We start from the raw sequence: 23,114 nt of genomic DNA, 5'->3' as shown, positions 1-23,114 counted from the left end.
AACTTAAATATCTCTGCAATAATTAGATGTATTGACACACCATATCTTACACACACACACATAGAGAAAAGCACATGTACCCGCTTTGTCCATCTGGAGGAAGTTGAGGATTCAGTGGCACACTGTCTCTCTGAGTCTGTGCTATAAGTGAGTAAGTGAGGTATTCTGGGAGGTGATACAAAAGCTTCCGTCTCAAGGGAGGAGGGAGACAAGCCGAAGAGACAAATAAAATATGCACCTGACTATTCATCTCCCCTCTCTTTACATTTTCTCTCCCTCCCCAACTCTTTCCAGGCTCCTAGAAAGGCCACTTCCGATCCTTGGATAAAATGAAATTTCACTGTATTAAATAATGCATGTTGTCTGCAATTGGTCCATCTCCCCTCTTTTCTTTTTTTCAGGCCATTTGAAACAGCAGACCTACTCCAGCACATCAGACGTGAGTATAAATCTAACACATTACAATAAATGCATTTGTGTTTTACTCATGTCTATTTCCAGACTGAGATAACACAATAGAAATACAACCAAGAGGCAGCTTGTGAATCGGTTAACAACGCCTCCTCTCAACTTTTAACGGCAGGCTGCAAGGAAAATGTTCTTGCGTTGCACATTTCCATTGGATTGTGACCAACCTCTTGAAATGAGAAGAAAGCAAAACTGAACCTCAGTCAACACATGCTAAGCTTGGTGCAACACTTTAAATATTGACATCCCAGAAAGAGAATCTGGGGTGATCTGCCATGATGGCGTGAATCAGACTGTTGATACTAGGTGGCAACTAATCCTTCTTTGGACGAATGAATAGTGGGTTAGCGTTTGTCTACAATATGAGCTGCAGGATTTGGGCCTCGGAGCGTGAGATCAACATAACCCGGTAATAGTAGCTGATGATACAGCTTATTTCCAGACCTCTTTGCACTTTGGCATGAATAGACAGCAATTTGGGTGTCTGAAATGTCAACACAGTTTTTTCCCAATAGTGTCATGAATGGCTTTGTCTACGAGCGTGTCTTTGTCTGTGTATGTCGTTGTGTGTACACATATGATGACTGCCCACTGTGCATCTGCTTGACTGCTCCATTTGATTGCTCCCTCCAGTAGCACTCTGGGAAATGTTAATGGAGGGCAGTTAACGTCTGACACAGTTCACCTCCATCTGTACTCAACGCACCATCACCCTGATGGAAACATGGTTTGGAAAAGAAAATCAAGCTGGAGAGAGATTTAATAAGGGGGGTTAGGAAAGGCAGAGGAAAAACACCCACTGCTGTATTGATGCAGTCTGCTTAATTGCATTTCTGTTTGCCTTTACTTGTTTGTGTTAAGTGCCTGTGCACAAGACCCATGTCTCTGTGACTGAATAGTGCAATGGTGTGTGGAGCATTTACATGGCTGTGTGAAGATGGTGTGAAGCACACAAACAGTATTGCACTTTCGTCCAATGAGCCAGCAACGCCGTAGGTATGCACGTAGCCCATACACAAAGCCCACGCACAAAGCCCACGCACGTAGTCCGCGCCTGCAGCCCACGCACGTAGCTCACGCATGTAGCCCACACCATTGTTAGCATTCATAGTTGTGCGCATGAATTCAGTTATAGTTGAAGTGATCACACACACACACACACACAGCTCACTCTGTTGCCTCTCTGACCTGAGAATGGTGTGTACTGTTGTTCCCATCCACAGAAACATTGGGTCAAAGACACAAAGACACACACACACACACACACACACACACAACTCACTCTGTTGCCTCTCTGACCTGAGAATGGTGTGTACTGTTGTTCCCATCCACAGAAACATTGGGTCAAAGACACACACACACACACACACACACAAAACAAACACAATGATTTATGGCCTCAAATGCAGTCAATAAGAACCATGGCCAAGATGAAGGACTTGGGCAACAGCTTGCAGGACAAACGGATGGACACACAAACGTCCACACATGCACACACACACACACACACACACACACACACACACACACACACAGAGTCGTCCATTAGCTAAGTGTAGAGGAGTGAGCTGCGTTCCACGTTGGCTCTCTTTATTAACTTCCTCTTTAATAATGCTCTAGCCTCTACTGCATTGTATGAGATGGCCAGCGGATAGGTGTGTACTTGTCATGAAACCACCAGTACTTGAAGCCTGAGCACAACCGTGTACACACACATTTGTCATACACTCACTGCTTTCAATGCTTTCATGTACAATGATTTGAGTAAAGTAATAGAAAAACAAAGAGCTTATAGCCAAATTATGTCTGGAAAATAAAGTGCCAACAATATATCACTTGATGAAAAAAAACACAAATAAATGACATAAAAAATGATTGATGAAAACCTGTGGATAAATGAATACGCCATTTGGCCAAAAAGTAATTTGGGCAAAAGAAATCAACAAAATACATAAATAAAAGTGTATCTTTTTGTCTCTGCACCACTGACATTCAAGATGACTAGAATCCTCTGAGTAAGGAGCATGGCATTTCCAACATACATTCTAAATGGCCGACCATTCATAAAAGAGTGGGGCCAGCTGACCAATTTGCTGAGCTTTGTGGTAGGTGGACCAAGAGCTAAACTGACAAATATTTATTTAGATAATTACAGCATGTAAACCTATTCTAGTAGACCCTCAATACAATTTATGGAAATGGCCACAATTTGGGTTCTTTAATAGTGGAGTCAGACTCTTTTTATGTCTCCTCCTTTCCTATCACGTTCTCTTTCCCAAATTGCCCTTGTCTTTTCCCTCCATTTATTCTCCTGTCTTGTATCCTTATCTCCTCTCCTCACTAACCTTTGTTTGCCTAATAACCCCGGCAGTGTCTCCTACCTTGGAAATAAAATCAACTCTTTTTCAGAGCAACACAAGCTGTGCTTTCACATAAAACAACAGTCAATTAGGCTTGAGCCTCTTTCTGGGCCATAAAACAAGGATAACAATGAGAACGCTGAAAAACAAGAAGACACTTTCGCTCCTCATCTGCTGTCGTTGGAGTTGTTTGACGACCTTGATGAGAACTTTTTAATATATAAATGTTTTTTTTTATTTTCATTGTAGTGTTTGCTTGTGCAAATGTCTTCCATATTATCTTATGATCCCGTATTTCACTGCCAAGTTAATTGCAAGTAGGTGTTGCTAAGACTTATATAGTATTGTATATTGGCCTCTAAACCCACTTACCAATGGCAGTGGAGGGAACCCACGAAGGATGTAACAAGATAAACCTTAGGATTTGTTGGATGATAACACAATTTTTTTTCTTTGGTCAGTTCCAGATTTTGCAAATGAAAAAAACAAAAATATCGATCTTTAACGTGAACAAAGTCTTAGTAATGGAACTCTATTAGAACTATTGGCACTGGTATGGAAAGCATTAAGTGATATAAGCATGAGCCAAAGGTGTTTGGAACCACTAGCCTCGAATAGTAGTAGTAGGTTAGTGGTGGTAGTTGTTGCAGCAGTTTTAAGTGTGACAGAATTCTGCCCAGCATCTTTAGGTAACATTGTCACTGCTGTGTGTGTGTGTGTGTGTGTGTGTGTGTGTGTGTGTGTGTGTGTGTGTGTGTGTGTTTGTGTGTGTACTTGTACATATATCTTTGTGAGGATTGGTTTGATCCTAGAACTTACAGATTGAAGATATTTTGGGAGAGTGAGGGCATTTTGGTCGGTCCTCACTTTCTGATCCACATTCAAAGGGCTGTTTGAAGGCTTGACTTTAGGGTTAGGGTTAGAATCAGGTTAGGTAGAGATAGAAACGCAGAGCTCAGAACGAGCACTCTGATGGACACGGGCAACGTGGGTGTTAACAAAAACATTTTGTAGGTTCATCATAAAAAAACATGTTCATATTGTTAAAGTCCCTTTTTTATTTTAGAAAAAGACCTAAATATAAATTAAAACGACACCAGCTCAGCGAGGCAGAGGATCTATATTTAGGAGTTTAGTTGTGATGGTAAAGTTTAGCATAAGATCCCGGGGAATGCATTATGCCAATGGGTGTCCTCACTTAGGTAGAAGTATGCGTGTGTGTGTGTGTGTGTGTGTGTGTGTGTGTGTGTGTGTGTGTGTGTGTGTGTGTGTGTGTGTGTGTGTGTGTGTGTGTAAAAGCCCTCACATGCTGTAGGTTTTAGTGATGGAGAGTAAATATGTACAATATATTATATGGAATTGCAGTGGAAATTATTGTAATTTCAGTCACTAGTTGGTACATTTCTCTTCAGTATGTTTGAGTAGAGCATACACTCATCTGATGCAGGAAACATAAAAACCACAGACCGTGACCGAACCCCAAATAGTCAATGGAATGTGGAAAGTCGGTGTGATTTGGTGTATCTCAGGAAGTGTGTCGGCCGCTGACTCTGCGTTTTCCAGAGGCTGGGTTATCTGTGTAGGTTAATAAATGGAGTTAAGCTAAAATGAATGGAGACGAGTTCCGGATTCAGCACACAGGCCTTATCTTCACTGGAGTATGAAGGCAGCTATTAAACAATGCCTACATCATACAATGTACAGGAAGGGTACCTCTGGAGATTCAATAGTAAGATTGCACTTCCATTTATAGAGTGTCACAGAAACCCACTTACTCACACCTGTGTTTTCTGCTGTTCATTTTAAGCCATGATATTTCAGTTTTTTCTGCCCCTATGGATCTGAGAAACACTGAATAAATGCTGGAGTAGCAAGGTGTATTGTCAGTGTTTTTTTTCATTCATTCAATCTATCCTGTGAGTATGCATCACGAGAGATGGAGAGAGACTCAGACCACCTTCAAATGTGGCCTCGGGACGCATTGAGGACGAATCTGGGTGCGTTCACACATTTACTTAGCACTGACCACTAGTGGTCTGATCACTAAGGGTGGATGTTAAAGCCAGATCTGGACAGGGTTTCAGACTCAACAAACCCTCCAGCCTGAATGTATGCAGGCCATTTGTCCCTGTGATGCTTTCCAAAGGAGCATCTCCTGAAGTAGCACCCCCTCAGAGGCAGGCACACCGGACCATTATAGTTGTCATAGATACAATAATGAACATGCGGTTAAGCAGTTTCTTTATGGCAAAGTTGTGGAACTGTCAGGACGATGCCTAATTGTTTCAAAACAGGAACAGAGCACTGGTCTCCCTCAACAAAGTCCTGTGTTCTGTGGATCAACCCCCAACCTCCCCATTGCTTGGACTTCCCTCCCTGTACCACTACACCTGACCTCCTCCTTTACCCATCAAAATCCTCTGACTGCCAAAAATGATGACTGTACAACAACATGGAAATCAGAATTAGGGACCAATGGCGGCCTTGAAAATAATGCATTGGCCAGTCAGATGAAGCCCTGGTCATGAGAAAGATCAAAAGGAAAAAAAAGAAATCCTGATCATCTCTTTTACTACAGAGCATGGGGGAAATCACATATGTGAAATCACATATTTATACAAATACTTGTTGAACATTGACTTCACAATGACAGGATGTCAACATGGAGACACCAATGTATGCCTCAAATGAATTTATTTTGAATCCAAGCTTTAACATAAGGTAGTACATTTGACACGGACTGTTTCAGACTTACTTTCTTTGGCTCCAGCATATAAACAATCCAAGAATGTGTCTGCACCAGTGACCTGTTGTAACAAGACATCCTGTATTTTTTAATACAGAAAGTTATAATTTGGACTAAAAGGATAAAGGCACGTTTTCAGGAGGTGAGGATTAGTCAGTCTTCTGTGCACAGATGCCCTCCATTCTGAGTTGATACAGCAGGTGTCATTTTCCAGAAAAAATCATGCTGATAGCCTATAAGGACAGACGAGGCCTGATAAGTGCAACAGTGAGTACCATCAAATAGCAGCCTCAAACAATCAGCTAAGCATACTCACGGCACTGCGGTGGAAGTGGTTTCGGATAATTGCTAGACTGTCCTCCCGCTAATGTGATGAATAACCACGGTGTTTCCGGTAAAGGAAGGCTCTTGTATTTTTCGAAAGAGGGATCAGCGCCACTTCAAATGAAACTTAAGAGTGACTTTATGAGACATACATTAGGGAGGTAGACAGTGGAGAGGGATGGCGGAGAGGTAGAGAGATATATAGCGAGGGAGGGAGGATGTTCAGTGTGTGGCTCATTAACTCGAGATGTAATCAGTGGGAGGGAGTCAGACATTTTGCCATTGACTAATGAGGAGAATGGATAGTGCGGTGGTGTAGCCGTTCAGCATGTGGACTGACTGAACTCAGCTGTGCGAGGCTGTGACGCTGCCAGAGGATGGTAACATATTCATGTATTGATACTCGGGGGGGTTGTAAAGAACACTATGATATGTGGGATTCCTGAATTAAGAACATTAATACATTTTCACAATTCCATATATATTTTTATTTTGTGTGTGTGTGTGTATGTATGGGTTTTTTACCATGCTTCAGTGATGATCTAATGAAAGCAGTGCAACAAAATACATTTTATTCCTAACTCATGAGTCAAGAGTGATTTCATGACATTGTTGCATCCTTAACCAAACTCTCCCTTCATTAACATATGTTGGCTGCTCTGCCTCAGCTACTACACTTTTGTCTATATTTTGCCACCGATGTTTATGTGGTTTGTGTCCTATGCGCATCAGTAAAGGGTGACAAGGGCACTCAAGGGACTCAGATATCTTCGCTTTCAGGGTTTTAAAGTATAGCAGCAAATCCTGATATTTAAGAAGCAAATCAAGCATGATACAAATGCTGCATGCAAAACCCGCTGTGTTCTTACACGGGCTGAATCGGATATTCTCTGGAGTTTTAAGGAAGGGGCTGGCAGCAGAAACTTCGAAAAATGCGCGGACATGCAATTAATCATTGTGATTTCTTGGATAACTTGGTGTGCAAACAATAAATACTACATAATATTATATTATGAATTATTCAGTCAAACTCCAGCAACAGATATCACCGCTTTTTCCTCTCCCTATAATTCAAAGCACAACATGCAGTAGATTTAAATTTGCAGTAGAAAAAAATTGTTTATTCCTACTAGTAAATGTAACAGCAACAGTAAATGTACTTTGTATTGAATGTATCAGTGACAGGGCCACATTTATCCTAAAGTAATGAGGATATGTTGTTCATTTGCATATATGATTTGTTGTAATTACATGAATACTGAGCATATGGATATCTGACCATGCAGTACAATGGTGACTCTACAGCAGGATTAAACATTTTCAGGGTTATGTTTAGACTCTCATAGCACTTGGTTAAAGAATTAGTTCACCCAAAAATGAAAATTCACTTATTATCTTAGCAGTAAGAGGCATGTTTAGTTTTTTTCAGTTTTTTTATAACGTCTGAAAAAGAGGTCACTTTGGCTGCAACACTGTTTATCCCTGAGACTCCAGAAGTATTCTGTGGACTCAAACACTTCACCCACCCCTCCGTCGGCACAGTGGTGAGTGGATGATGAGTGCATTTGTCCTTTTTGGGGGAATTATCCCTTTAAGGTCAAGGAAAGATTGAGGTCTGGTTTAATACAGAAAAAACAATTCAGTGACACCAGACACAACATGTTTATTTACATTCAAACAAAACTACTGTCTTGTCCTAACTTTAACTCAGGTATGTTTGTTGCAAACTCAAGCCTGCTGTGTGACAGTCATGTGTTTGATCTGCCAGACACCCACCTCCTGTTGGATGCATTTTGTCTGGATGTATTCCAGCCAGGGAGAACATTTCCTACAAAACCTTGTCTGCTGTTGCAGCTTTGTCGCCTATAAAAGTAGTTCAAAGAAGCCAGTGTTGTGTAAAACACAACAGCTATAGGAAAGGAAATTTACCTCGAAAAATACTGCACTGAAATATGCAATCTCCAAATACATACATGAGCGTATGCACTGTAATGCAAGTGCCACATGCAATCCCACCATAGAGAACAGCCATATGGGACACATTATGAGCCCACCACGTGGCGCAGTCAAACTGACAGGACACCATGATTTAGCCCCGCTGGAAGTGGATGGATACAAACTTACCTTCAAAGTCATCTCTCTCAGGTCTCTGAGAGCTAAAAGCCTCGGGGGGGGGCACAGTATAGCATGTTGGCCAGTCAAGTGCCTCGCAATAACTGCTTTTAATTTATCTTCCACTGTCGGTCTATATCCATTAGCTGTGACATTTAGCAGAGATGGGAACTGTAAGGCAGATTAGCTCCGATCAGCACTGATGGAAACATACCTGGGTAAACCAATTTGGCCAGGCACCGAGGTGAGAGAGCACATCTGTGTTTGGTGCATTTGTGGTGTCGAACATGACGCACTGGGTAAAAGCACGACTCCTCTACTGGCAATAGGAAAGCATTCAATCACTTTTTTTAGTGGGTTTACGAGCATTTTAAAAAGCCTTGTATACCACTAATTTTTGTCTAAAGAGGTATTGGACTCTAACCTAAATGTTAACAAAATATATCTTCTACAAACTTCAAGTAAAGCAATAATTATAGACGTCGCAAGGCTCCCAGGAGCTCCTAAATAAATTGGGTTTAAATATGGGATTAAGTTTCAGGTCAACCATGGGTTGCCATGGCTAACCCTGAAACTCACTTTTGGACAGAGGGTTTTGACAGTAGAAATTACATGAACATTTTATTTAGTTATTTTCTTCAACTCTACAGTACAAAGCATACAAAAGAACAACAAGGTCACAATATAGTCGATATGCGGAGCTAAATATCCCTTGTATTCTAGATAGGATAAGATAGGATTGGAAGGTGATGAAATACGAAGTCATTCATCACCAATCATCATTATTTGTCATCATTATTTTGAAGCATTTCTGAAATAGGGCAGTCATGAATTTGAAAATGAGGTTATCTTCAGAAAAAAATGACTGAAGTGGCTCATGGGATCAATAAAATCATAAAAAATGAGAAAAATATGATTTCTCCCAGCGGCGCCCGATGGGTTGCTGGGACACTGAGTTTAGCTGTGTGTCACTGTGGAAACACACACACACACACACACACACAAACACACACACTTGAACATCTATCTTTATAAGGATGCTCGTTGAAATACTGCATTCCTCAGCCCCTTACCCTAACTTTAACCACCACAACTACCTGCCCTAACCCCTAAACTAAACGTCATTCTAGCTTCGAGCTTAAAACCAAGTCGTGACCCTTAAAAAGTCCTTTCACAATGTCACATCCTAAGGTCTAAGGGTCAAACTGGTCCTTACAAAGATAGACGTGCTCACACTCGCAGAAGTCCATTTGCTCTCATATACACAAACAACTAGTTTAGGTTTATGCAGGCAGTAAGAGGCTGCAGTGTTTTCACAGAGGACATGTGTATCACAAAGGTCTGCTGCGCTCCCTCCACTCTCTCTCCACTCTCCTGATGTGCCCTTGGGCTGATTTGGCAACAGTGACCAAATCCTTCCTGTTGGGAGTCTTCCAGAGCAAACATATACATGGGTCCCTTCTGACATTGCAATTTTCAAGTACAACAAAGGATTATGATTTAAAAGCACTTCCTAAGCGTGTCCACTTGGAGTGTGCTTATATCCGTATGTGTGGGTTTGAGTGGGTGTTCATTTTGTTCCACCGGTGGTTCGGTGGCAGTGGTCCGCTCATTTTTAATCTCTGTCAGTTTTGCTGCACAGGCATTGTAGTCCATTTAGTTCTGTGCCATGTCACACACATGCACGCAACACACACACACACACCGTATCTCTTCCGCTCAGCACTGTACCATTTGGTGAGGGGGTCCCAGAGTGTAGACACAGGGCAGCCAACTGTGTCCTCCATGTTTGGGCGTCACAGTCACTGAGTTTGTGTACAACTACTGCTCACAAACTGCTGATAGGCCCAACTGACAGGTGACAGGGCATCCACAGACAGCTGCCACTGCTTATCTGCCTGCAGAGAGAAGTTAAATGGCAGTTAATTACTTTTAACCGGAAGGAAAACCCCATGCATAGCCTATGCTGGCAGGCATGGAGAACACAATGGACACTCAGGCCAATGCAACCTGCTTTAGGATCTGTGATGGATATGTGAAGCAGTTCATTTTTACCTATTCTTAGATGATACATAGGTTGTGGTGAAACAGCAGGAATAAAATTTAATTGTAATTGAAGGAACAGAGAAAGATGAAGGGTAAAAAACAAACATTGCAAAAGAGGGAATCAATACACAATTGCTCTTATGCCTAAAAAAAAAAAAAAAAATAGTCACATAAACAAGTTGTGACATGGATTTTTAGTTGCAATCCATATCAAATGGAAAAGGCCAAACAACCGACTCTTCCACTGAGAAAAACAAGATAATTTGCAGCATTTTTCTCTGTATTAAACATATTTTTGACAATTGGGTGGACATCTACCTTCCTTGTTGTGGGAGTAATCATTTGTGTGTGTTTCATGGACTAATGATCGATCAAAACAAAGAAACATAGAGGCAGTAGCATGTTTATTTTTAAATTTTTTTATCAGATTCAGCATCATGGAAATAAACATGATATATTAGCAAATGTTCACGTTTAGCTGTCTAACAACACTCAATAGAGTCGTGTCATGTTTATCTCAATCTTCAAATCATATAAAAGGCCGTTACCTTTATGATCGTTGTTGTGTGTATTGGAGACAATACATTGTGCACTTTAGTTTTCCCCTGACTTATCAACTAGTGACACCAGCAGGGTGACATTTTGGGTTTTGACAATTAATAGAGAAATTATTGAATTTGGTAGACATTGATGTTGCGAACAGGATACAACATACTTTTTTTTACAGCAGCCATTTTGACATGGAATAGTAGGTAAAAGCTGTTATCACAGTAATTAAGGCTCTTTACCTAAATCGAACAGAAGCTTTATTAATGCGATTAGTAACAACTGTGTTTTCCGATGTCAAAACAGCTGCTGTGACGAAGATGTGTTGTCATAACTTTGCAGACGCCCTAAAATCCGTACCGTACACTGGATGTAAAGATGGACGACGTGTGGCTGACTGCAGAAACTCTGCTTCTTCCATGTTAGCAAATGCAACGTGGGCCAAAATGTTCACATCAATTTTCCAAAGATGGTTTCTGCCATTTTAGATAGTTCTAATCACACTGCTGTACGTAAGTAAGTTTTGTTTGAATGATTTATTTTATGCTACAAAAATGTCAAGAAATGTCATGATTGACAGCTGAGACTGACATGTGATTGGATGAGCAAATGCGTACCAGCAGGATCAGGATCACCAGTGCAGGATGGCAGTGCCAGTATCAGTGGGAGGAAGTAGAGACGTGTCATCTATACAATCTATTGTCTCAGCTAGTGCTGCCATCAAGTCAAAGTTTCCCTTCATCCTCTTTTCTTTTTCACTAAATACCTGCAACACTAATTACATTCTCACCAGCCATTTCTGTACTTCTCACAACACTGCTTAGCACATGCGCAACCTCACTTTGTGGGGCTAACATGCATGTTGGAAATGTGATGGCCACCATTAACAAACCTCAGTAGTACTGGGGTGCTGCAGAAGTCTCACTGGTAGACGTGAAACCCAAACTAGCCACATGGTTAAATACCACTAGGGGTGAGTAAAGGGGAGAATGCTTCTTTTTGGGATTCAGGTAAACGTAAGACTCTTATCTTATTCACATTTGTATCCACCGACTATCAATTTAATTATCAATCTGAGAACGAATTTATCATTATAACATCTTGCCTCTTGCTTTGATTGTATACTGCCTTGATTTGAGGTGATTCATCATTAAAGATTTCATGTTATGTAGAACGGCCAACAGATAAGCAGAGTTGCCAATTCACTGTTAATTGTTTGTGTTAAACGCTGCACGACTGCAAATTACAAGAAAACAATCCTATTAAGCTCGGGCCAAATGAAAAACAATTGGTTTGAATTTTCACCTTTAAAATGCTGATAATGACTCTGAAATGATTAATGCTTGCAATTTAGCTGCTGTGCCGAGTAGAGCGGCTCGCTGCCCTACAGAGAATGAGAACTGAGGGAGTGAAAGTAAAAAAAATGAAATAATAAAAATAAGATTAAATGAAATGGTTTCTAGATTGGAATTGTCCAATGACAAGAGGGAAATGTGCGTCCAAGAGCTGAAAGCAATTAAAAGAATCAGAAGACGTCTCTGTTCCCTCTTGAACTCTGATTAAATGTTCTGATTGCTAGAGAAATCACTCTCTAAGAGGGAGATCCATAGCTGCCTGTACTGTAAAGTGGCCTATTGGTAAATCCATTATCCTCAGAGACAGAGGTATTTTTTTAGGAAAAAAACGCTCTTGAGGACATTGTTAAAGATCAAAGGGTAGTATTTCACAGATGCTACAAGCTGCTAAATGGCTACCATTGCTGTGTGGATCTGTGGCAGCTCCAGGCTGACAGGTTACAGGGGTTTTTTTGCACTTGCCAACAGTGTCCCTAGATAGAAAGGACATCCTACATAGCCATGTATCTACCTGTCCAGCAGTAGTGTTTCAGGCAATCACCGCTGCAGTAGCTGGACTCCCCTGGGCCTTCCACCCGAATGATTCCTTGAGCTAACAATGGATACAGGCTGATGAAATTTTCATTACCCAGCAAAATTGAGGAGATGGACAGTGCTGTGGTTAGATCTGATAGAGAGAGAGAGAGAACGGGGTGTCGTACCAGCCTGAGGAGAAACTTACATAGGACCCATTGGGGCCCAATTAAATATCATTTATATTCTTTCAGAGAGCCAGAAGGCTTTGAACCGCCCTTGCAATCCAAATTGGTTTCACTCTGTTTAGCTACAGTCCACTATGATGACCATTGCACTGTGATGCAACACCTGCTTTCATATGTTTTAAAATTCAGTGAGAGCAATAGGAAAGACCATGGGTGCTTGGTGCATGAAATGGCTTCTCTTACCTAAAAAAATGTAAGAATAAAAAAGGACAGTTTTTGTCATTCATCTTGCTCACTGTTGTCAGGGATGCTGGAGGTTAGTATCCGTATAACCCGTACTTCATTAGAGCGCGAAGACAAATTCAAACTTAAATTCTTCTATTGAGCGAACTTGCAACAGAGAATGCCTGCGAGGGGAAAAAAGCACAGAGCCGTTTTAAAATAAATCCTGGGTAATAACAATTTAGTCTTCTGTCAAAAATATCACATTTAATTGGTCTTTCGGCAAGACCCCAAAGAATAAATGAATACAAGTTAAATCAAGGGTTCTACCATCTGAGAGCTAAGCTAGGATATGCTATTCAATCAGTTCTGGAATTCCCAAGGTTTCAGTTAAATGCCAAAATAAGAAAAAGTGTTAGATGTAAGATATAGTCAAAATTGTCTTTGATTTTGTTAAAGTGAGACAGAAAAAAGAGTCTTTAGGCTTTGTGCAGAGATCACAAATGAAGAAAGAACAAACACAAACATGACAAAAACCCATCTTAACCATTTTCATTGCAGATATCAAACAACACAAGACATCATTACAAGCCTCCTGCTTCATTTGTGTGTGGTTCTCCCTCAGCCCCCATAGTGCTGCCATTTCAGAACATACAGAATTTGTTAATGCCTACAACAGCTGTTAGCCTGATGTGGTCCAGTCTGTGTTTGCCTTCGAGATCTTCTTTTCATTAATATTCATTATAGTTTTGTAGTGTATCAATCTAATAATTTAAAGTTCATTGAGATGTTGTGATTTAAAGCAGTAGGGATATTCTATAAAATATATATGAAATAGAGGATTTGTAAGAAAAGCCAGAGTTTCACACTTTAATATTACAGCCAAATCAAATGTAGTACGAATGAAGCATGTGCGCATTCGCACGACCAGAGATATGGAGACATGGGAAGTCTGTCCAAACCTTCATGGCTTGTGTTGCCTCAAGTGTGAATATATTTCTATGCATTTCTATTCCGTTTTCTTCTCCAAAGAAAAAAAGGTTTGAGGCCATAGCCTACGTTGAGCCGCCACGCTACCAATATGTTGCTTTTATTATCATCAATCAAATTATTTGACTGCAACTCAGCGCATGTATGAAATATACATGTGCCAACCACCTATACCACTTCCCTCACTTCCCCTCTCACACTGACATTTCTGTTTGGTCGGCTGTGTAGACTGGAGCTTGACCTTTTTGGCAGGACCACCACTGCTGATGGAATGGCTTCGGCTGTCATGGCTCCTATTAACCCGTGGTTCCTGGTTTCACAGGGCCATGGCTCTGTTATGTCAAGATAAAGTAAAAGATCGTTGAAGGCCTTGCACAGGCCCTGCTCTACTCTCTAATCAAACAAGCATTCAGGGTTCTAACAGTGAACTCAAACATGCATGCAGGAGATTAGACGAGAGAGAAAGACGAACGAAGCGAGGTTACAATAGAAGACGTGAACGAGGGCGGTTAGGGAGAAGAGCGAAAGCATCTTGGCCGCAATGTTAATATGCCCAGTGGAGCGTTTCTGAAACGAAGAGATGGAGGTATAAGTCAGTGACATTTTCATTAATTTGTTGTCAGGTAGATCCTCTTCCTGCGGCTGAGCTTGACATGTAAGGTTGTTTTTCTCACATTTCAGATGAATTGCTCAACATTGAACAGCGAGGCTTGACGAGAGGAAGAAACAGACTCGGTGTGGGCTCGGAACTGGCGTGAAATAGATGTGGATTAATCTTAACTCTTGCTAAAACCTTGCATTAGCATGTAATCTTATTATTGTAAAGGAACTGAAACGGCTGCTCACTTAGAGTTATTTTATGTGTAATGAAAATAATCTGGCCTGCATGTGCAAAAAATGTTTAATATTGGAAGCCACACTGTCTTCAAATTATAACTTAGTTCCCCTTCTCTCCACATCACATTGATCCACTTTGAATTATGTCTGCAAGTTAAATCAAGTGAGAGACTTGTTTGATCTAATGGAAATGTCAGTGGTTTTGATTTCTTAATCCATCGAGGAACTCAAAGTACTGGACACCTCTGTTGTTCCATAAAACAGTCCAGCACTGTGCACTGTGGAGAGGTGTGCGTGTGCATGGCGTGTAACTTGTTCCAAACACTGCAGGAGTTCTGAAGGTGGATGGGGATCACACCATTTGAAACGCTTTGCTGATAACTTTGTGATCCTGTTCAAACCTGGTATTACATCCTTTCTGCGTGAGCTGATCACAAGTGGTCAGCTATAGGTACATGAGTGAACACACTCAAATGCGTCCTGGATGCTTCGCAAGATCTGATCACCCACATTCTCTGAGTTGTGTGAATGCAAATGCTTCCTGGGCCACATGTGAAAGACCACCTACTCAGTTGACGTCCTCTGACCTGCTATTGTTTTAGGATGAATCAAACATATTTTTGTATTTCTCAGTGAACATTCGTTGGTTTGTTTGTGGCCACCGCCACAGTATCAACACTGATCACCACATAATTACACAATTTTCTCAAATTATTCAAATATTTCTTCACAGAATAGCTGCAGGAGCAGCGTTGCCAGATGTACAATCATTATCGTATTTGTACGACAATTTTGCCCATGGTACGATGTACGATCTATAATGCCAACATTTCCGTGATGTACGATAGATTTATCTTTTTTTTACACTTAGTATTATCGGTTGTAATCTGGATAGCAAAATATAGATCATGTCTGTGTTTATAAACGTCTTTCCAGCCAATCATGCTTGTGATGATGAATGTGACGTGACTCTCAAGCACGACGACTCACTGCTCACTCCTTTCTCTCCATCGCTCTCTTTCTCGCTCGCTCGCACCGACACACTCACACTGACACAAACATGGTGACATCGGACACATCTGTAAACTCAGATCTTGTAAAAACCTAGCGACATAAATAACGGAGTATGTTTATTTGCATATAGAGCAGGAAAGTGATCACAAGTGGTCACAGGAGACACACGTACTTGTCACTGTGAACTTGTGATCAGATCTCTCAGGACGGATGTTCATACCAGACCTGCTGGACCCGAGAGGGACAGTGATGGAGATCCTACATCTAATCAAATATCAGTGTCTGACAGCAGCATTGTCATGTTTTTTGATTGTTTACATTAATGTTACCGGGTGCAACAAGGAGTTCACATTAAAATAACAAATGATGAGAATTATTAATATTAAAAGATTGCAATTTAACTGTATGTTTTCAATAATGCTGGATAGTGACATAAGGGAAAAAAATGCTCATTACAGACTCTAAAATAGACTTAATTTCTACTTAAAGTGGTTTGAGACATTCAGTCAAGCTTTTCAATCCAACCCAAAGGTAATTTTGATTAAATAACATTTTCTAATACTAAATTAATCAGGACGTGTTCATTTACGTATTTGGCATTAATCTGTTGATACTGAATGAATCAGTTGACAGACATGTTGTTTCCCTCTTAAATAAATCACATTTTTCAGGACAGTACCCACTTGTTGGGACAACAGCTGTATTAAAAAAATGTTTATGAATATGTGTAGATTATGGTCTTATCAAGAAAATAAATCTAGAAAAGTTTAAAGTCACTTAAGACTTAACATGTTTCAGTAAATATGTAAACCATTATCTGACCTTGACAGGGGTGCTTTCGTGACTTCAACATAGGCAAATCAAAGTACTTTACAGAGGCATGGTAATAAATCACAAATAAGACATTAAAATTACATTTAAAAGACAATAAAAAACAAGGGAATTTGATATGCTTTATAGAGGCAACAAATCATTGAAATGATTTAATATAAAAACAATACGAAGTCATACAAACCGCATTCAAAAGACAATAAAAACCAGAGTAAAAACAACAAAATAAGTAGCCTGATTTAACTGACAGGTTTAGCAGACCTCACTTATTCCGGAAGCCTGCTCTCAAGGTGAGGAGCAAAAAAATGCTTAGTTTTGACTCTGTGAACACTGAGTAAATCTGTCCAAGATGACCTGAGGGGTCTGCATGCTTTGTAGAATACAAATACATCAGAGATGTATGGGCCTGAGACCATTTAGTGCTTTAAAGACAAGTAATAGGATTTTAAAGCCTATTCTTTGACACACAGGAAGCCAGTGCAGTGATTTAAGGACTGCTGTGTAATGTGCTCCACTTCCTTAGTGTTACTGAGGACTGTGGATGAGCTGCAGCTGTCTGGTTGATTTCTTTTACTAAGACCTGTGAAAGCACCATTAAAATAGTCTAACCGACTGAAAATAAACACAATGAACAAGTTTTTCTATACCTTGTTTATTTTTAAGCTTTTAGTAGAATTATTTAGATTTTTGATGTGTGAATTGTCTTTATGTGGACAATGAAGTCCCCCAATGTTTATGGCTTGATTTTCTGGCTTGTGTTAAGGTAAGGGATAACTTTGTGTCTTTGTTCTGTAATACAATAAACAGTAAGTCAGTTGTACATGTGCCCATTTCGTGACTTGGCTATCTAATAAAATAGACCAAAAATAATGCTCTGAGCAAGTTGAAAACTGCTGTCTGTATGGTTACTTCAATCTGCCACTATGCTGTTAATACCAGCGTTTCTTATGGCATCACGTGCTTTGAATTCTAGCTTAAATTAGTGGAAAGCAGAATATTGACAATCATTGACAAGTTTCCAGCCCACCGTTCACACCAAAGTCAAACTAGATCACTGGCTTTAATTGCAAACTTAATTTGGTTTGAGGGCTTTTAAGTGTTTTCCTCTGTCTGTTTCTCTGCTCACTAATTGGCAAGATTCACCTCCACTCATTAGCATGCGTGTACACCTTTGCACAACATAATTGAAGCACCCAAATTAGTATTTTCCTGAATATGTACTTCACAGAAGTTTCAAATGGTTTTGTAATAGCAATTCAAGCACGGTTATTGTGAAATCAGGTCACTGCAAATACATACATGGGCAGCCAGCATAGCTATTTGCGGGCAGTTTGCGAATATATGCAAAACCGCTTGGTCAGTAACAGCACAAACGTACCTCTTTTTTACTTGCATCATATTTAAAGAGCTGGAAGATCTCGGGATAGAGTGATTGTAGATGTTTTTGTTTTTTTCTTTATTCAAAATATTGTTGGAAAAGTATCCAGCAAGGACAATATGTTCTTTGCAGCCTTGTTTGTGTGTTGTTGTGCATCAGTAAACATCTAATGAATTTCATAGTAAGAGGTCATTTCGGGATAGAAAAGGAATCATTGACCCTGACCGGATACAGTCTTAATATTAGTAGCATATTATCTAGGGCAGGGGTCACCAACTGGCGGACTCCGGTCCAAATCCGGACCGCGAGAGGTTTCCATCCGGACCGCGACTCTCCATTAAAAACAAAAGTATAAATACATCGGCGGCCTTGTTTGATTTTTAAGAGACTTTTAATCAGGCATAATGACGCCAGCCCAGTGGAGCCGCTTGGGTCCTATGTGTTGTTATCATATACTGTGCAGCCGGGTTGCTAGGCAGAGAGAAGCACGCAGACGGAGATGAAGGTGAAATATGACGTTATCAAAAGTTAGGGAAAGTTGACGTTCAAAACCGAGTCTTCCGAGCAGAGTGGACAGACAAGTATGTGTTTGTTCTTCCTGCGGTGAGCTCAGCAAGACCGGTGCGTCTCATTTGCTCTGAGTCTGTTGCGGTTGTCAAAAGCGGCAATTTAAAACGCCATTCTGAAACCAAACACAGACACTTTGAAGACTCGTACCCGCAGCAGTCCAAGCTAAGGACGCGGAAAATCAATGAGCTCAAAGCCCAGTGTGAGCGGTCTACGCGGGTCCTCTCTCGTCCCCTCTCCGCACAACAGCGGACATACGAGTGTTCGCTGAGAATACAGTGGATTTTGGGACAACATAAAAAGCCCTTTACAGATGGGAGCATCGTTAAAGAGTGCATGAATGCTGTGTCCGAAACACTTCTGGATGGGAAAGAAAGTAGTGAACTGACAGAAAGAATTCAACAAATCCCCCTCTCAGCCACAAGACGCGCAGAAATATTAGGAGAGGATGTTCAGTCACAGCTCACTGCTGCTCTTAAGAGTGCACCGTGCATAGCTTTAGCAGTTAATGAATCAACTGATATTAGTGACAATGCTCAACTTTTGGTATATGTCAGATTTTACCACGCAGAGAGGAACGATTTCTGTGAGGACATTTTAGGCATCACAGCACTTACAACACACACCAGAGGGGAAGACATATACTTAGCTATAAAAGAAATGGTAACACAGAGAGGTATCAGTATGAAAGATGTTGTGTCCATCACCACCGATGGAGCTCCCTCCATGATATCACTGCATTGTCCATCAGTCTGTTCTGCTCTTTCAGAAGAGTATGCAGAGGTTATGAATACTGTGATGAAACTTATCAACTTTCTCAGGGCATCGTCATCACATAAACATCGCCTCCTTCGAGAATTCCTGACGGAAGTTGATCCAAATTCAAATGACCTACTGCTGCACTGCAATGTTAGATGGTTGAGCAAAGGCAGAGTTCTAGCACGCGTTTGGGCCATTAGAAATTAAATAAAAATGATCCTGGAACAACAGAAGAATCATAAGGCCAGACAGATTGCTCAGTTTTGGGAAGATGAGAGAAAAAAAGATTTTATGGCCTTCTTAGTTGACATAACCTCACACCTAAATGACCTCAACTTAAAACTACAGGGCAAGAACAACTCTGTGTGTGATTTGGTAGCAGCTATCCAGTCTTTCCAGCGGAAGTTGGAGATTTTCAAAGTGGATCTCCAAAAGAACTTTACACATTTTCCAGCAATGAAGCAAATTCAGGGTGAGAGAGATATTTCCTCTCACGTTGAGTTCATTAGAAAAACTGATTGGAAACTTCAGTGATCGTTTTGATGACTTCAGCCTGGGAGAACAGGTCCTCCTTTTCATTCAGAATCCTTTTCTGTCAAAAATGTGACCACGTTTTCACAGGAGGCTAAAATGACCTTCAAGTGGGTAGATATGGCATCTCTACAGATGGAACTTGTTGATCTGCAAGCAAATGTAGTACTGAAAGAGCAGTGTGCAGTTAGTGATGCTGCCAGCTTCTGGCTACAGACTGTACCTGAGAAAGTTTTCTCTGGTCTCACTAAAGTGGCAGTACACACCTTGACGATGTTTGGCTCCACATACAGTTGCGAATCAGCATTCTCAACACTTAACATTTTTAAGACCAAATACCGTTCAAGAATGACATTCTTTTACATTTACACGCCTGTTTGAGAATGACACTGACCCCATTCCTCCCAAGGTTCAAAATACTAGCAGAGAAAGCTAAAGCCAATTTCTCCCACTGAATTAGGGAAGTAGGCCTACAGACAATAGGCGACATGTGAATGAAACTATGACAATTATTTCTTGTTCTTTTTTCTAAGAAGTTTTTGCTTCAATCTTTAAGTGGTTGTTAAGTTCAGTTCAACTTAAAGCACTTTATATGTTTGTCTTTGAGGATGTTACCTCTTTATGGTTAAATGGAATGTAGGCCTATATGCAAATTCCAAGACAAAATGTTTATTGCACTTTGTTTCATGTTTGTCCAGAATAGGCATTGTATTTTTGCCAGTTTGTGTTTGATTTTGTATTGTTACAAAAGCAACCTTGTGCAATAAAAATGTTAATTAAGCTGATTTAGTCAGAGCCCATATTTGCATGTCTCTAATTATCCGGACCCCAGAAGGGGAGGAGGGTTGATGTCTGGACCTCTTGCAATTTTAGTTGAAGACCCCTGATCTAGGGGGACAACAAAATGATTTACTAATATTGTAATTCTTCTTTTATCAAATCAGGAGATATGTTTATTGTTCCAGTCCTACTATTCTCCTTATTCATCCTCGTATTTTCCCTGGACACAAAAGTCTGATTTAACTTTCTGTTGTGTTTGTCCTCTGTGTTATTTCCCTCTTTTGTTACAAAATTATAGCTCATTATTTATCCAAGGCTTTAAATGTAAAGGGAGGATGAGGACCTTGGTGAAATCATGTTTCTTCCTTCCTCGTTCCCGATTGGTCTGTGATGGGTGTTTTCCTTCCTTGACCTCAACCGACACGTCCACCCTCCGTACGTCTCCCACAAAAAAACATTCATCTTTATCTTCCATGGTTCCTTCATTTACATTTCTTTCCATCCCTTATTTCTGCCACTGCCATTAGCACCATAATGTCTTCTTTTTTTCCAACACCTGGTTGACTGTTCTCAAAGTGAACATTCAGGTATTTCTGTGGTGCTTTAGTGACAGACCCTAAAGCACCACTCCCTGTGCAAATGGTTAGCAGAAATGCAGATATGTTCATCTAAATTACCTTTTGATTTGGTTGTGTTGAGGTCATGGTTACTTACACTCACCCAGACTGTGTTGGGCCTTTTGAGAGGTTACAGAATCGCTTTGATGAAGATGTATCTGTTTCTGAAAGACAGTGGCAGAGCAGCGGTGCGTAACACATCAGACCTTATTTCCATGCGAGTGATCTCACCTCAGTGAGTTCTATTTCATGATTTTTCTTAACTGCATCAGAATTGTTTCCTTACGCTAACCAAGTGTTTTATTCATTGTTACTTTACCTATCTCCCAACTTGTTGTTCCCACTACGTGGTGATCATCACAAAGCTCTGGTAGCCTTCTTTTAAAATTGCAGAATCAATTCAGGATAGGAAGCTATGGCAAGCACTGGTATGTTTCTTCTTTTTTTTTGTAAACACACACGTTGTAAACCTACTTTCTTGTATACCTGCAATTTGCTGCGTTTATCTGAACTTTTAAACCCAAACTTTTCTCCTTCTAATGCACTCGCTCAAAAGACTTTTTGTTCTTTCACTCACTTTCTCCCAATTTTTTTTTTTCCACACTAGTCGTCCAAGTGCACTTAATGTGTTGATGCACGTCTGTATGCGGCCGGTTATGTGAACTCTGACACACAGATCATACTGTAGCTTCACTCTTAAAGTGGATGAGGTTGTTTTGTCTTTTTTACTCTTTTTATTTCATATTTTGCCACTGTGAGCCATTTCCCCCAGTACTCCCAATGACTTATCTGGGCCTGGAGTCCTATACCCTACTGATACTGCAGCTGCGGTCCACCTCTGTATTTGAGAAACATTGTCATTGAGTGTAATCCATGGTTTTGCACAGTCTAATCCAATATTCTTTTCTCACAAACGGGTTTGTAAAACAACAGAAGAAATGGCACAGGGTTGTTCATATGTTGCCAGAACTGCTGTGGTAGCTCATCAGGTTTTAATGATCGGATCATGATACCGTCCATCTAGCTGCTTGTCTGGCTCACTGTGGCACCAGGCTAAGCCAAGCAGACACCCTTCTCTTTAGCCATGTCAGCTCCAGCCAGACTGGGTATATAATTCACCCAGCATGTTCTGGCTTCGCTAGTGGAACAGTGTACGGTGTACAGTGTTCAGAACAGTGTACTTGAACAGAATACCTCTGAAGGTTCCAGTAGGCAACCAAATTGACCGAACCAATCCAATTGGCTCCTTTTCGAATGAAGGGGCAGCAGAACTACTGCAAGCATCTTCCATGTCTGAGCAGTGTTTGTCATCCTCTGTCTGTACAACACACAAGTGTTTGACGCTGTTCAGCTTTCTGTCCACAACAGTTCCAGGCAGACAAACAATTATATGCTGGTATTGTACTCCTGAAATATTAAGCTGTAGACTACATACAGTATAGTGTATGTCAAACCACTGCTTAAAGTACGCTAAACTTTGTTACAGAGTACTCAAATGAGTTTGTAACACTAAATAAGGTTGTAATATTTGAATGTTCATGTCTGCCAGTTTGTTTTGTAACATATGACAGACAAGGAGATATAAGAAGGGGGAAAGGGTTTGTCAATGTCAGACTAGAGCAAGCTTACGGCTACACCCTGTAAACTTGAATCGTATTGAGCTTACAAAAATACCAAATAGGCTTATTGTTCTCTCAGTACTCCACTGAGTTTTGATGCAGCCATGCTACCAAAGAGACTCTTTTATCACATTAGTCTGTTCTCTCAGAGATTTACTACCAATGACCATAAACATGGGTTGGAATGCAGCTCCAGAACTTCCCCTACATGCTTGGCTCCCTCAGGCAGGTAACGTGCCTACATTATAGCTGATAGTCGACCACAATCATTTGCATGTCAGTCTCCTGCCCCGTCTTACCCTTATCAATAA

General features: G+C 40.6%; 1 protein-coding gene across 1 annotated transcript in view; it reads left to right on the top strand.

Annotated features, from left to right (window-relative positions):
• The window catches only part of LOC124854716 (inactive N-acetylated-alpha-linked acidic dipeptidase-like protein 2), a 139,715-nt gene that overhangs the window by 50,796 nt on the left and 65,805 nt on the right, over positions 1-23,114 (top strand). Inside the window, exon 2 of the mRNA XM_047343002.1 lies at positions 402-439. The gene's annotated coding sequence lies outside the window, so the exon portion shown is untranslated. The remainder of the gene's footprint in view (positions 1-401; positions 440-23,114) is intronic.

This window comes from Hippoglossus stenolepis, chromosome 14 (genome assembly GCF_022539355.2).
Source record: "Hippoglossus stenolepis isolate QCI-W04-F060 chromosome 14, HSTE1.2, whole genome shotgun sequence".
In the NCBI taxonomy this organism is placed as follows: Eukaryota; Metazoa; Chordata; class Actinopteri; order Pleuronectiformes; family Pleuronectidae; genus Hippoglossus; species Hippoglossus stenolepis.
Note: the sequence above shows the minus strand (reverse complement) of the source record. Positions and strands in the feature narration are given on the sequence as shown.